This window comes from Astatotilapia calliptera, chromosome 17, assembly GCF_964374335.1.
Source record: "Astatotilapia calliptera chromosome 17, fAstCal68.1, whole genome shotgun sequence".
Classification (NCBI taxonomy): domain Eukaryota; kingdom Metazoa; phylum Chordata; class Actinopteri; order Cichliformes; family Cichlidae; genus Astatotilapia; species Astatotilapia calliptera.
Window position 1 is genome coordinate 21,136,041 of NC_137438.1, and position 14,298 is coordinate 21,150,338.

At 45.7% G+C, this 14,298-nt stretch overlaps 1 long non-coding RNA gene across 1 annotated transcript; it reads left to right on the top strand.

Moving 5' to 3' along the window:
• The first annotated feature begins 5,717 nt into the window (after positions 1 to 5,717).
• Positions 5,718 to 13,899, top strand: LOC113006960 (uncharacterized). The gene is made up of 4 exons (XR_013902575.1): positions 5,718 to 5,839; positions 6,016 to 6,289; positions 13,549 to 13,608; positions 13,785 to 13,899. It is a non-coding gene; the product is annotated as an uncharacterized LOC113006960 (long non-coding RNA).
• The last annotated feature ends 399 nt before the right edge of the window (positions 13,900 to 14,298 follow it).

Here is a 14,298-nt window from a genome sequence, read left to right on the forward strand (position 1 = left end):
GTGTTTCTTTTGTTTTCCTTCATCTTCATGTTGGCATTTTATGCTATTCAATTCAATTCAATTCAGGTTTATTTAGCCCCAAATCCCAGCACGAGTCACCTCAAGATGCTTACAAAGGTAGGGTAAAAAGCTTAAATTAGTGGAGAAAACCACAACAATCAGATGACCCCCTATGTGCAAGCACTTTGTGATGATGAGAAAGAAAAACTCCTTAAAAGGAAGAAACCCCCGACATAACCAGGCTCAGAATGGGCCAGCCATCCACCATGAACAGTTAGGGGTGAGGGGAAAAAGAAGAAAATAAAGGGAGACAGAACAAAACACAGACGAAGGGAGAGAGAAGTCAGGAAGGTAAAAAGTGAATGAACTAGTTTTTCATCATCACTCTAAGACAGGATGTTTCTAATTTTAGAGATATTGTGCAAATGGAAGACAGCAGTCTGACATATTTGTTTAATATGCACATTGAAGAACATATCCTGGTCAGAAATGACTCCAAGATTCCTCACAGCGTTACTGGAGGCCAAGGTAATGCCATCCAGAATAAGAATCTGATTAGATAGCATATTTCTTAGATTTTTAGGACAGAGTACAATAACCCCAATTAGGAAGTAGAAAATTAGAGGTTATCCAGGTCTTTATGTCATTAAGACATTCCTGCAGTTTAACTAATTGGTGTGTGTTATCTGGCTTCATGGATAAACAAAGTTGAGTGTCATCAGCATAGCAGTGAAAATGTATGGTATGCCGTTTAATGATACTGCCTAAGGGAAGCATGTATAGTGTAAACAGAATTGGTCCTAGCACTGAACCCTGTGGAACTCCATAATTAACCTCAGTGTGTGAAGAGGACTCTCCATTTACATGAACAAATTGGAGTCTATTAGATAGATATGATACAAACCACTGCAGCGTAGTACCTGTAATACCTACAGCATGTTCTAATCGCTCTAATAGGATATTGTGGTCAACAGTACCGAACGCTGTACTGAGGTCTAGCAGGACAAGCACAGAGATGAGTCCACTGTCAGAGGCCATAAGAAGATCATTTGTAACCTTCACTAAAGCTGTTTCTGTGCTGTGATGAGCTCTGAAACCTGACTGAAACCCTTCAAATAAGTCTCTCCTTTGCAGATGATCTGTTAGCTGTTTGACAACTACTCTTTCAAGGATTTTTTAGATGAATATATTGTTGTGTGTCTTCTCTTTGATTTTGTGTCTTTTGTTTTTTGGTAGTTTTCCATCCATTTGCTGTGACATTCCATCATTATTACTAGTTTAACATCTTTTTGCCATTGTTTTGCATAACTCTGATAATTTTGTCTGTTTGTGATTGTTTTGTGCCCTTTCTAGTTGATGCTGTTGTGCATCTTTTTGCACGAGTTTCTCTTCTTTTCTGTTTTTATTTTGTGCATCGTCTTTAGTCTTTGCTTCTTTTGCGACTGTTTTTACATGTTTTATTTGTTTGTTTGTTTTAACATATCTTCCCTCTTTTTTTTCCTTTGCATTTTTCTTTGATTTTGTGTGGCTATTTTGTCTGTTTTTGATTGTTTTGCACTCTTACTGACAGATGTTTTGAATCTTGTAGTGTTTGTTTGTGTGGGTGTGTGTTCCTGCCTTTCTGTGATTGCTTGAATCAGAAGAAACATCAACAATCAAACCAAAAAAAAGAAGAAAAAAACCACACACCACACATGGGGGTACTGGATAATGCCCCTGAGAATATACCTTCCTTGAACTATTGCTTTTAATCATTCTAAACTGTTTCCTCATTTTGTTTGATTCCTGCTTTAAATAACCCAGTTGATTGTATCAGCTGCCTCACTGTGGCACCAACATATGCATCGCATGCTCTTTGCATCCATTAAGAGCAGGGACCTAATGGTTGTGTTTGCTGTATAGCTTCCTGTTGCTCAGGCTTATCTGTGTTGGGCAGAAAAACACCAGTCAGGGTCTGCAGACCTGAAATAGATGCTCAGGGTCTCTATATTTATGCAATAAGTCCACAAGGACACAGAGTGTTAACCAAACTTTCTCCCTTCTTTTCTCACCTTGAGATTCAACAAAAAATTGCACTCACTCAAAGACCTCACTGCCTTTGGTTTCAGTTGAAATGTATTATTAACCGGATTGTGGAGCAATAAAGGTTATTGAAACGCCTGCCTCACTTTTGGCCTAAAAGATTCTTGCGGAAAAGACATGCTTGAGATTTCATCAAATCTCAAGACCTTAACCTTCGATGTCAGCTTGACTCAGAGTGTCTGTGGCTGAGCATAGAAACTCCACTTAGAGAGGTCGAGATGTGTCTGTGACTGTTCCTGGGTAAATGGTTTGGCACTTATATAACGCTTTTCTACGCTTACAACCAATCACACACACACACACACACACACACACACACACACACACACACACACGTACACACACACACACACACAGAGCTCGGTCCAAACCTCCTGGTACTGATTAAGACTTTAATGTCCACTTTGGAGAAGCTGCAGGGATTTCTGTGACAGATCAGAATAAATTCCTTTAACTCCGTCACTCGCGCTCCCGGATTACCTGATCTGAAATGATCCGAGTTTTATTACAGTCGCACTGAGTCAGTCATCAAACAGCGACGGCCTCAGGGAAATGTTGCAGTTTACATCTGCTGCACACCCTGTGCCAACAGATACAGAATAATCAGAGGTGGTCATCATCATAAAGACTCACAGGTTGAGAAAAATGATTCCTGGTTAGCTTAGCATAAAGACAGCGAGGCTCATCACAGGGTTTGTTTCGGGCATAACATGACCGAGAGGCCTGATAATTGTCCCTGACCTAAGTCGTCTTACTGATGTCCAACCTTTACTACACAGTTACGAGGACACTATGGACTGACTGACCTGCTATATTACATGCAAACATGAAAACTCCTGGATACCTGGATTACCCTGAACGATTTCACAGTGACTGGAGGAAAAACAATATATAAATTAACATGAGGGCAGTTATTTCCCTCACACACAGCAGAAATAACTTCTTTTCAGTCTTACTCACAGTTTCTGCAATTCTCCTCAAGTGTATTCGATATAAATCTGGATTATTTGCTGTGTTCCCCACACAAACAAGCCTAAGAGATCACTCCAGCTCTCCTCAAACAAACATGGCAGAAAGGATTCATCTGGCGGCGAGAGCATCCTGAGCCAGACAAACACACACAAACACAAGCAGTCGATGTGGAGATGTGGGTGGCATCTGCAATTAGTCATTTATCATCAGACCACAAGGCTGAAGAAAAACAACATAAAGCTTGCGTGCTCACTGTGTCACGGCCTGCAGAAAATTGCGAAAATCATTTCAATGAAGAATGAGTTTCATTGGAATGAGCTGAGACAGAGGGGTCAGTTTTCTACACTTATCTGGGGCTGAGTCATGGGGGCAGCAGCCTAAGCAGAGAAGCTCAGACCTCCCTGTCCTGAGCTACCTCCTCCACCTCATCCAAGAGAACATCGATGCCTGCCAGGCCAGCCAAGAGATGTAATCTCTCCTGGGTCTGCTCTATGGTCTAATCCTAGTAGGATGTGCCCAGAATTCTTCACCTGGGAGGCATACTAATCAGATGTCTGAACCACCTCAGCTTGTTTTCGAAGTAGAGGAGCAGCCATTCAGGAGGATGTCTGAGATCTTGCCAAATGACTGAACTCCTCACCCTATCTCAAAGATAGGGGCAGCTACTCTTCGGCCTGTGTCTACAACTTCATTCCTTCAGTTCCTACCTGTAGCTCATGATGACTCCGATACCTGCTGGGCCGGCTGGTACTGGAATCCCACAGGCTAACCAAGTCCAATAGGACTCCTTAAACCTCACTGCTCCCTTCATCTTCACTTATCCTTTGAAATAAACAGTAAAACATTCACCAGAAAAAACATACAAGCTCATGTAATTGTGATGTTTGAACTGTGATCACATGAAGGACGGCATGTGGCGAGTTAGTTAGATCTTTGCTTTGCAGCAACCTCATCAGTTCTCTAAATGCTTCGGTACTTCCTTTATAACAGTCTTTAACAGAGGAGACACTAAAGCATCCTTTATGAAAGGAGCCCATACAGAAAAGAAATAGTAAAAACTTATATATGATTTACTCATGAAAGTGGCCACTTTCGCATTACTTTCATACATTGTTTTAGGAAGTATCCAAAACATACAAGTTTCATTATATAATTTTTCAAGGGATCTTATATCTGTTTTCACTCTTATATGCTTTTCATACAAGTTTCACACAAGACAGATACAAACTTTATAAGATTTATATATATCGTTTCCATATGGGAGAGTAGATAATGAGGTTGCAACAATTAACGTGAAAGACCACTACACTCATCGTGTGAGTGGTAATGAAAAGCCACAACCTGCTGATGTGTTCTGAACTTTAAACCTGTTGCTGAACGTCACAGTGCTGTAATCAAATCTGCCTCTTATGAACACAGATCTATACTGTATACGTATATAAAGCTCCACAAATAAACACTGCAAGCTATATGAAACCAATCAAAGTGAATTTAACGTTGGCCCTAACTGAGTTTACATTGGTTTATTAGTTTGGGATTATTATCAGTATTATTTAATTTGACCACAGTCACGGAAAGCTTTGATAAAGGAAAACATAAGTGGACAGGATACGCAAGTCATCTCCGTGTGGTGAGCATTTTTATTTTACTTTATAAGTCACTGCCCACTGATATTTATGCTTTTGTGTGTGTTGTGTAGGGTTAGAGTCAGAAAACAAAGTTTCTAAGAGGAGCTTTTTGTTGTTCCCCTTCAATGTGAACAATATATGATTATTAAACAGTCTATGCAAGTGCAGTCGACTTCTCTATGTAAGAAGTCTCCTTCACACATTTACCTCATGGCATAAAGTCAACAAAGATAATACAGTTTATGAGGCAAAAACAGCGTTTGGACAATTCTAATGCATTTGAAAGTGAATATTAGGTATGACCAACTTTATTCTTCAGAACTCTGAGGAAGATTTCTGTAATTTCTTTAAATAGTCTTCAGTAATAGTTCTCCAGGGGTTTTGAAGGACATTCAAAGCTTTTCTTTGGGTGTTTGCTACCTTCTGTTTTGTTCTCTGTTGAGGTCTGGGCTCTGGGGAGGCTCTGTTAGAAACACAATATAAAGAAATCAGGGCTGGCTCAAGCCTTTTGCACAGTACCATAAATATTCACAAAGAAAAATAAAAATGATTGGAGTCCAGAGCAAAGGACGACAAGGACACGATCAATGAACTTGTCAACAAGTCAACTGCATGTGTAACATATGTGTTAAACACTTGTGAATTTCACCCAAAATACTTTCTTTTTTGGAATAAATATGTCATTTTTTTGCATCTCACTCTCCTATCTGTGTGTTCGGTCTGTGTGCGTTCATGTGCGTGTGTGCGCTGCGTGGTGACGTAGGCGCGTGCATGTGTGCCCCGGTCACAGCTCCTTTCAGCATGGCCGGAGGTAAGTCACTGCCACGTTGCTCTCAGTTAATCAAAGTTTGTTCGGATCCCAAGCTTCAGTGTGAATACGACCGTACCGCCGCGTTTTTGTTTATCGTTAAGAGACTCATTTGGGATAAGTTTTGTGGAGGACGAGTTCATTAATACACAATTATAATGAGTTATAGCCGAGAACTCGGCTAATATGCTAGCATGCTAAGCTAGTCCGTATCGCTAGCGGCTTGAGAGTTTACTCGCGTCAGTCTCTCCTTTTGTGTAACAGCATGCACCTTTTCTTTCTTCGTCAGGAGAGGGTTACGGGCAGTCGCGTGACACGCACGGATCGAACATGTATCTCTGTGTTGCAGGTATGGAGATGTTTTTATGTTTTGGAGATGCAGTCTTTCATTTATTGTTCTTATAAGTTGTTTTGATGTTTTTTAGTGACATATTGTTTATTTTGTGCTTTTTGTTTTTTGAGAGTTTAAGTCAATGTTTTGAAATAATTTGTTGTATTTGGTTCGTTACATTAATGTACATTAAGGACACAGCTCCTTTCAGCATGGCCGGAGGAGAGGGTTACGGGCAGTCGCGTGACACGCACGGATCGAACATGTATCTCTGTGTTGCAGATGTGCAGTAAAGAGCCAAAGATTCGACACTGTCTCCTGCCTCTTGCTTCAACACCAAAACACAACGCAGAACAGCAGGCGTAACAATTACACGGGTTACATTGGTGCCGTGACCCTTTGGATTCATCAAGCATCGACGTCATCTCGATCACCGTGGGGAGCTCTTCACAATTGCCCTCGTTCCAAGTTGGTTGCTTTTCCTAACTTGTGTGGGACTTTTTGAATGAGCTTGGACATTTAATCTGCTCAATTCTCATCCTGAATAACATTAAGTGTTAGTTAAGAATACTGTGTTTGCTTTTGTACAGTTGCACTATTTGGAATCTTGTTTCTTGTGATTGTGCTTTATTCATCATTATGGAGTCAGCATCTGGTTCAGAGGCAACTGGTGTTCCTGATGGGGAGGTTTCCTCTAATGTTGGTATGGGGCGAGGGTGGTTTCTTGGGGATGGGGTTCAGACACCTAAAGTTGGTGTGTCATTTGCTCCCAAGTTTTGTTCCACTCGTCTCCAGGTTCCCCCCTGTGACATTCAGACCCCGCAGACAGCTGGCAGTGCTGAGTTGAGTACACTCATCTCAGATTTGGCCAATCAGATTGGTCAGTCCATTGTAGCCCAGCTGCAAGGTGATAAGGGGACCAGTATGCCTACTGAAAGCTCTAAGGCTGAGCAGGGACCCCCTGAGCTAAATTTGTCTGGGGTGAAACTCGTCTTGCAATCAGACGTCAAGGAGCCACCAGTTTTCAGGGGTGATGGCAGTGATAAATTTTCCATTCATGAATGGGTTGAAATGATGGAAATGTACTTTGTAAAACGCAACACACCAACAGATCAGCGATCACGTGACATATTGGCTAGGTTGATGGGGAAGGCTAAGGATGTAGTGAGGGTTACCCTACGTCACAACCCCTCACTTGACCATGTCCAGGTTCCTGATTTGATATTTGACATTCTGAAACAGCACTTTAGTGTATTGACTTACTCTTCTATGCCTATGGCTGACTTCTATAACACGAAACCATTACAACATGAGGGAGTGATGGAATATTGGATAAGGCTAAACAATGCTATTGACGCTGCTGACGAGTGCTTGCGTAGGCAGGGGCGTAATGTTGAGGATCCAGGGCGTGAGGTCTCGATGATGTTCATCAAGTATTGCCCTGACCCCATCCTCTTGAACAGGCTCAGCATCAAAGCAGCTGAGGAGTGGACAACCACTGAGGTTCAAGAACGCATTGATAGCTTCCAGCGTGAACTCAGGGCACGCAGTCAGGGCAGTTTCCACACCTCACAGAGGAGAGAGGTTAGCCACAACTGCTCTATTGTGCCTCAAGAAGCGATGGCATCACAGCCTGGGCAGGCCAGTGTCGCCTTGCAGTCTCAGCCTACAGCACCAGCCTCAAACCTTACTTGTCAGCTTTCGCCCACAGCAGCTTGCTTCACTCCTGTTCTAGCTGATGTTTCGACAACCTGTCCTTCTGGGACGTCAGTGTCTTCTTGTCCGGTGCCTACTCCTACTCCTCAGTTCCAACAGTCACCAACGTACACTGTGTCCACTCAATCTAGTCAGCAGTCAGTTGGTTGCGAGCTTGGTTCGACTAACACCCAAGCTTTTGATGTGACTGGCATGCGCGCTCTGATCGGCCTCTTGGATCGCGTGATTGCATGTCAGAATGTGCAGACTACAGTCCCTGCATCTGCACCTTCGCAGCGTTTTACCCGCGGGCCCTTTCTTAAGAAGAGTTGTCAGGTCTGTGGCAACACTGGTCATTCCACTCACATGCACTGCAGGAGAGAGAATCTCTGTCTTGCATGCTTTGCTCCTGGTCATTGGAAAAAGGACTGTCACAGTCGTCGTGAGGGACGGGAGGCCGGGGCTGTCGCGAGGCAGGGTTGGCCTTCGGAAAACTGAATCACCCACACTTGGAGAGGGGCAGTGTGGGGGATGAACCTAATACCCTCAATCATGATGAATCGGATCTCGAAATTCTTTATGTCAACACCTGTTCAACAATGCCAGAGGGATACAGTGTCGTGGTTCAGGGACCAGCAGTAGTGCCTACATTTAGTGAATTGTTCTACACCCAAGTTGCAGTGAATGACAAGGTTAACTTGAGGGGCATGATGGATTCCGGGTCTATGGCTTGCACTATGAGTGAAGAGGCCGAGAAGTCACTTAGAGAGGCTGGGGCTCTTGTGAGTGGACCGCAGTCGGCCGAACGGATTGTGCTGGTTGGCTGTGGTGGGAAGCAGACCCACCCAAAGTGCGTTTATGACTTGACACTTACTGTCCACGGTGTGAAATGCATTGTACCAGTTTTGGTAGTGTCGGGCCAGCGTGATGAGCTCATCATTGGCTCCAACGTTCTCAAGTACCTGATGCGAGTTATGAAACATTCTGATGACTATTGGAAGCTTGTGTCTGTGGGAAGCAAGCACTCGCTTCTTGACTATGAGCACTTCTTGGACATGATGTCGTGCACCACCAGATGGAGGGGTGAGGAGGTTCCCGACAAAATTGGCACTGTGAAACTGCCTCGTGCTGTGACACTACTCCCACGGTGTGAACATCTGGTATGGGGCAGGCTACCCAGCAATGTGCCAGTCTCTCCAGGCAGCACGATCATCGTGGAACCGTGCACCTCTGGGTCTGGGCCGAGAGACGTTCTTGTTGGCCGGGTGATCTCATCCATGTGGGGTGATCGGTGGGTGCCATTGAAGATGACCAATCCCTCCTCAAAACCACTAACCTTGAAACGCAACTCGAGGGTTGCTGTCGTTTCATCTTGCCTTGCGGTGGAGGACCTTGATTTCCAGCAGGACTCCTGCAAGATGGCGAGTATGGCCCAGGTACCAGTCAGTGGGCCAGCTGCTACTGAGGCCGACTTGAATGACAGGTTGTGCTCCCTAGGTTTGGGTGATCTTGACATTGACTCATGCCATGCCAGCTTACAATCAAAGAGAGAGCTTGTTGAGCTAATTGAGCAGTATGAGGACATCTTCTCTAGACACCCGCTTGACTGTGGCGAAGCTAAACGCTTTGTACATCGGATCCACCTGACTGATGAACGCCCATTCCGTATGCCTTACAGAAGAGTACCCCCTGCTCATTACCAACAACTAAGGCAGGTACTCACTGACATGGAGGAGAAAGGGATTATTCGCAAATCCATCAGCGAGTATGCATCCCCCCTCGTCATGGTCTGGAAAAAGGATGGTGGATTGCGGATTTGTACGGACTTCAGGTGGTTGAATGCGCGGACTCTTAAGGATGCGCACCCACTCCCTCACCAAGCGGATTGCCTTGCCGCGCTTGGGGGCAATGCCTTCTTCAGCACGATGGACTTAACCTCTGGGTTTTACAACATTCCAATGTGTGAGGAGGATAAGAAGTACACCGCTTTCACAACGCCTGTTGGCCTCTACGAATACAACCGGATGCCACAAGGGCTCTGCAATAGCCCAGCTTCATTTATGCGCATGATGCTGAACATCTTTGGTGACCTCAACTTCACCAGTCTGCTCTGCTACTTGGATGACCTCCTGGTCTTTGCTCCCACTGAAGAGGAAGCCCTGTGCCGGCTCCGAGCTGTTTTTCAAAGGTTGAGAGACAACAATCTCAAGTTGAGTCCAAAGAAGTGTCATCTGCTGCGGAAGTCAGTCAGGTTTCTTGGTCATGTCATCGACCAGACCGGAGTGGCTGTGGACCCAGCTAAGGTGGAAGTGATTTCCAAGATGCCAAAGGAGGCTCTAATGGAGAAGGATGGTTGCACTCCTTCTGTGAAAAGGATTAAGTCCTTTTTAGGAATGGTCTTTTTCTATCAGTGCTTCATTCCTGGTTGCTCAGCCATTGCCAAGCCTCTGTTTGCTCTGACGGCTGGTCAGAAGAGGAAGGGACGGACTAGTCACGCTGGGAGGGGTGCTGGCATGTTCAGGAAGTTGACTGCTGCAGATTGGAGCCCTGCATGTGACAAGGCCTTTCATAAACTGAAGGACGACCTCCTTAACTGTGCCGTGTTGGCTCACCCTGACTTTTCACGACCGTTTATTTTGTCTGTGGATGCTTCTCTGGATGGACTGGGAGCGGTTTTATCACAATTGCCTATCGACGGGGATAAGGCACGCCCTATTGCTTTTGCGAGCAAAGCACTAAGCAGGTCACAGCAGAGATACCCAGCCCATCGCCTTGAGTTCATGGCCCTGAAGTGGAGCATCTCTGAAAAGTTCAGCCACTGGTTGAAGGGGCACCAGTTCACAGTGTGGACTGACAACAACCCGCTCGTTCATGTATTGACCAAACCCAAGCTGGACGCTTATGAACAAAGGTGGGTGGCCAAGCTGTCATCCTACAACTTTGATTTGAGGTACATCCCAGGTCGAAAGAATGTTGTAGCAGATGCACTTAGTCGTGACCCCTTCACCTATTCTATTGGTGGGCGCTTGCTTCAGGAGCCCTACGAGCACTTGGTGCGGAATGCAGAAGGTGCGGCGGCTCATGAGGTGCAGGACGCTTTCAGGTTTGGTGTCCAAAATATTCAGGTTGCCCAACAACCTGTTCCAGCTCTGACCTCAGAAGATTCCTACAGTTCGTCGGAAGTCACGGCTACCTTGGTTCACCATGATTACTGGGAAACCGCTGCGGAGAATAGAGCTGCCTCCCTTCTCTACCTTGTTCAGCAGTTGCAACCAGTTGGCAATGATGTACTGCCATCACTTACCTTACATGAGCTGGAGGACCACCAACTTCAAGATCCCGTCATCTCCGCTGTCCTGCCACTCGTAGCCCGCAGGAGGCACCCTTCCAGGCGTGAGAGACATGGTATGGATTCCAGGGCACTGGCCCTATTGAAGCACTGGGAGAGGCTCAAGGTTCGGGATGGCATTCTCTACAGGGAGACGAGAGACCCTGTGAGCAAAACAAAGAGACTCCAGTTGGTGTTGCCAGTGAATTTACGGGTGCAGGCCTTGAAAGGTGTCCACGATTTGGCAGGGCACCAGGGTCAAGTTCGCACCCTCCACCTAGCAAGGCAACGTTTTTTCTGGCCCAATATGGAGAGGGATGTGAAGGAGCATGTTCGGTGCTGTGGAAGGTGCATACTTGCCAAGACTCCAGAGCCTGCAGCACGAGCCCCATTAGAGAGCATTAAGACCTCTGCTCCCATGGAGCTCATCTGCATTGACTTTTGGTCAGCAGAGGACAAAAAGAAGCGCTCTGTTGATGTGCTTGTGGCAACTGACCACTTCACGAAAATGGCCTTTGCTTTCCCGTGCAAGAATCAGACTGCCAAGCAGGTTGCCAGAAAGCTATGGGACTGTGTTTTTTGTGTATATGGTTTCCCTGAGCGTATTCACTCAGACCAAGGTCCCAGCTTTGAGAGTGAATTATTTTCTGAGCTTCTGCAGATTTCGGGCGTTGCCAAGTCTCACACTACGGCTTATCACCCTATGGGCAATGGGGGCACGGAGCGGTTCAACCGCACACTTGGCAACATGCTGCGAGCTCTCCCTCTCAGAGCCAAACAGGAATGGCCGCAGCAGATTCAGACATTGACCTTTGCTTATAATGCAACTGTTCACGAGACTACTGGATATGCCCCATTCTACTTGATGTTCGGCCGTGTCCCACGACTACCGGTCGACGTTATGTTCAAGTCTGTTTTGCATGATCCCATTGTGGTGGACTTTAACGGCTACTCCAAGCTTCTTCTGTCATACTTGTCTGAGGCTGCCAAGATCGCCCGGGAGCACACCAGCAATGAGCAGGAGCATCAGGCTCGTCAATACAATAAGAAAATCAAAGGTGTGTCTCTGAACGTTGGGGATCGCGTCCTGCTTGCCAATAAAGGCGAGCGGGGCAAGAAGAAACTTGCAGACAAGTGGGAGCCTCAGGTTTACACTGTTGTGGAGAGGCATCCCAGGACCCACATTTACAGGATCAGTGACTCTTCAGGCCAGAGTAAGGTTGTACACAGAAACCTTCTGTTGGACGTGAGTTTCCTTCCTGTCCAGGATTCGTTGGGAAGTCAGTCCCTAGATTTTTTCTCCAGTGAGGGGGATCTCAGTGATTGTGGGGATCTGGAGGACCCTGGCAGTCTAGAGACAGAGTCTACCGCAGCAAGGACTTCCTTGTGGGTCCTTTCGGATTTGAGCCATGGAGTGGATGTGGATTCTGTGGCAGGAGAGCGTGCCTCACAGTCCACGGATCGTCAGCATGGTTCATGTGATGGTGCGGATGTGGACAATGCCCTACCTGACTCTCAGACTTGCACAACGCACACTTCAGCAAGCCCTTCTGGTCAGGCCCAGCACTTTGCTCTTCCTACTCCGGTTGACTGTTCCGCTACCTCTGATTCGACACAGTCTGGCACAGATTCTGTTCCAGGTGCCTGTCATGGGGACGCTGTTGTTCCGCAGACTGTTCCTGTTTCTGGTTCAGACATCAATCAGACCTCTGGTCAGCCGTATACTGGGCAGCCATCCAACTTGCCAAGACATGACTCTGACCATGCCAATGTTCGAAGCAGAGTGGTTACCAGAGCAGGTCGGGTGGTAAAGTCAGTCAACAGGCTGATAGAAAACATGGTCCAGAAGCCTATTACATGGGGCCTGTTACCGCCACGGGAGGCTCGGCCTCTGACATAGACTGTTTTTTTTGGGTCATCCCATTGCGTATTATGAATGTGTTGTACTTGCTTGAGGCATCATGACACCCACCCTGGGCGTCTTTATGGGACCACGTTTGATGAGGTGTAGGCTGCACCTTTGTGTTCTGAAAGGGTTGGAGGCCTGATCAACCTATCCAACTTCTTTTAATCCATTTATGGATAGTTTTTAACTGAACTATGGGATAAGATCCTTGGGTTGCCTGTTCCGGAGGTGATGGTAGTTCAGCATCGTTGTGCCTCTTGGTACTGCAGTACCATTCAGATGTGTAGTGATTTTGGTGAAATTCAGGGGGGGTGAATGTAACATATGTGTTAAACACTTGTGAATTTCACCCAAAATACTTTCTTTTTTGGAATAAATATGTCATTTTTTTGCATCTCACTCTCCTATCTGTGTGTTCGGTCTGTGTGCGTTCATGTGCGTGTGTGCGCTGCGTGGTGACGTAGGCGCGTGCATGTGTGCCCCGGTCACAGCTCCTTTCAGCATGGCCGGAGGTAAGTCACTGCCACGTTGCTCTCAGTTAATCAAAGTTTGTTCGGATCCCAAGCTTCAGTGTGAATACGACCGTACCGCCGCGTTTTTGTTTATCGTTAAGAGACTCATTTGGGATAAGTTTTGTGGAGGACGAGTTCATTAATACACAATTATAATGAGTTATAGCCGAGAACTCGGCTAATATGCTAGCATGCTAAGCTAGTCCGTATCGCTAGCGGCTTGAGAGTTTACTCGCGTCAGTCTCTCCTTTTGTGTAACAGCATGCACCTTTTCTTTCTTCGTCAGGAGAGGGTTACGGGCAGTCGCGTGACACGCACGGATCGAACATGTATCTCTGTGTTGCAGGTATGGAGATGTTTTTATGTTTTGGAGATGCAGTCTTTCATTTATTGTTCTTATAAGTTGTTTTGATGTTTTTTAGTGACATATTGTTTATTTTGTGCTTTTTGTTTTTTGAGAGTTTAAGTCAATGTTTTGAAATAATTTGTTGTATTTGGTTCGTTACATTAATGTACATTAAGGACACAGCTCCTTTCAGCATGGCCGGAGGAGAGGGTTACGGGCAGTCGCGTGACACGCACGGATCGAACATGTATCTCTGTGTTGCAGATGTGCAGTAAAGAGCCAAAGATTCGACACTGTCTCCTGCCTCTTGCTTCAACACCAAAACACAACGCAGAACAGCAGGCGTAACAATTAGACGGGTTACACATGGGGACTTTTCTTTCCAGCAAAATCCAAAAGTTCACTGACAAAAGACAACAACAGAATTCCTGAACTCCAGGCGGACATCTGTCTAAATACATTTATTAAAAATTTCAGAAACAAAATATCTGAGAGTGGCTGAATGGATGGATTGCCATTAGAGCGGTGTTTGGAAGTCCTGATCACATTTTTCTGCTGATCCAAGTGTTGAGTTTCTGCAAACCAAATTTCAGTTCAGTGTTTATTGCTGTTTGCCCCTGCCTTCACATCGCAGCTGCAAAACAAACTGAGGCTGTCTGAATCAGAACATATGCTCTGGATTGTAGTGAG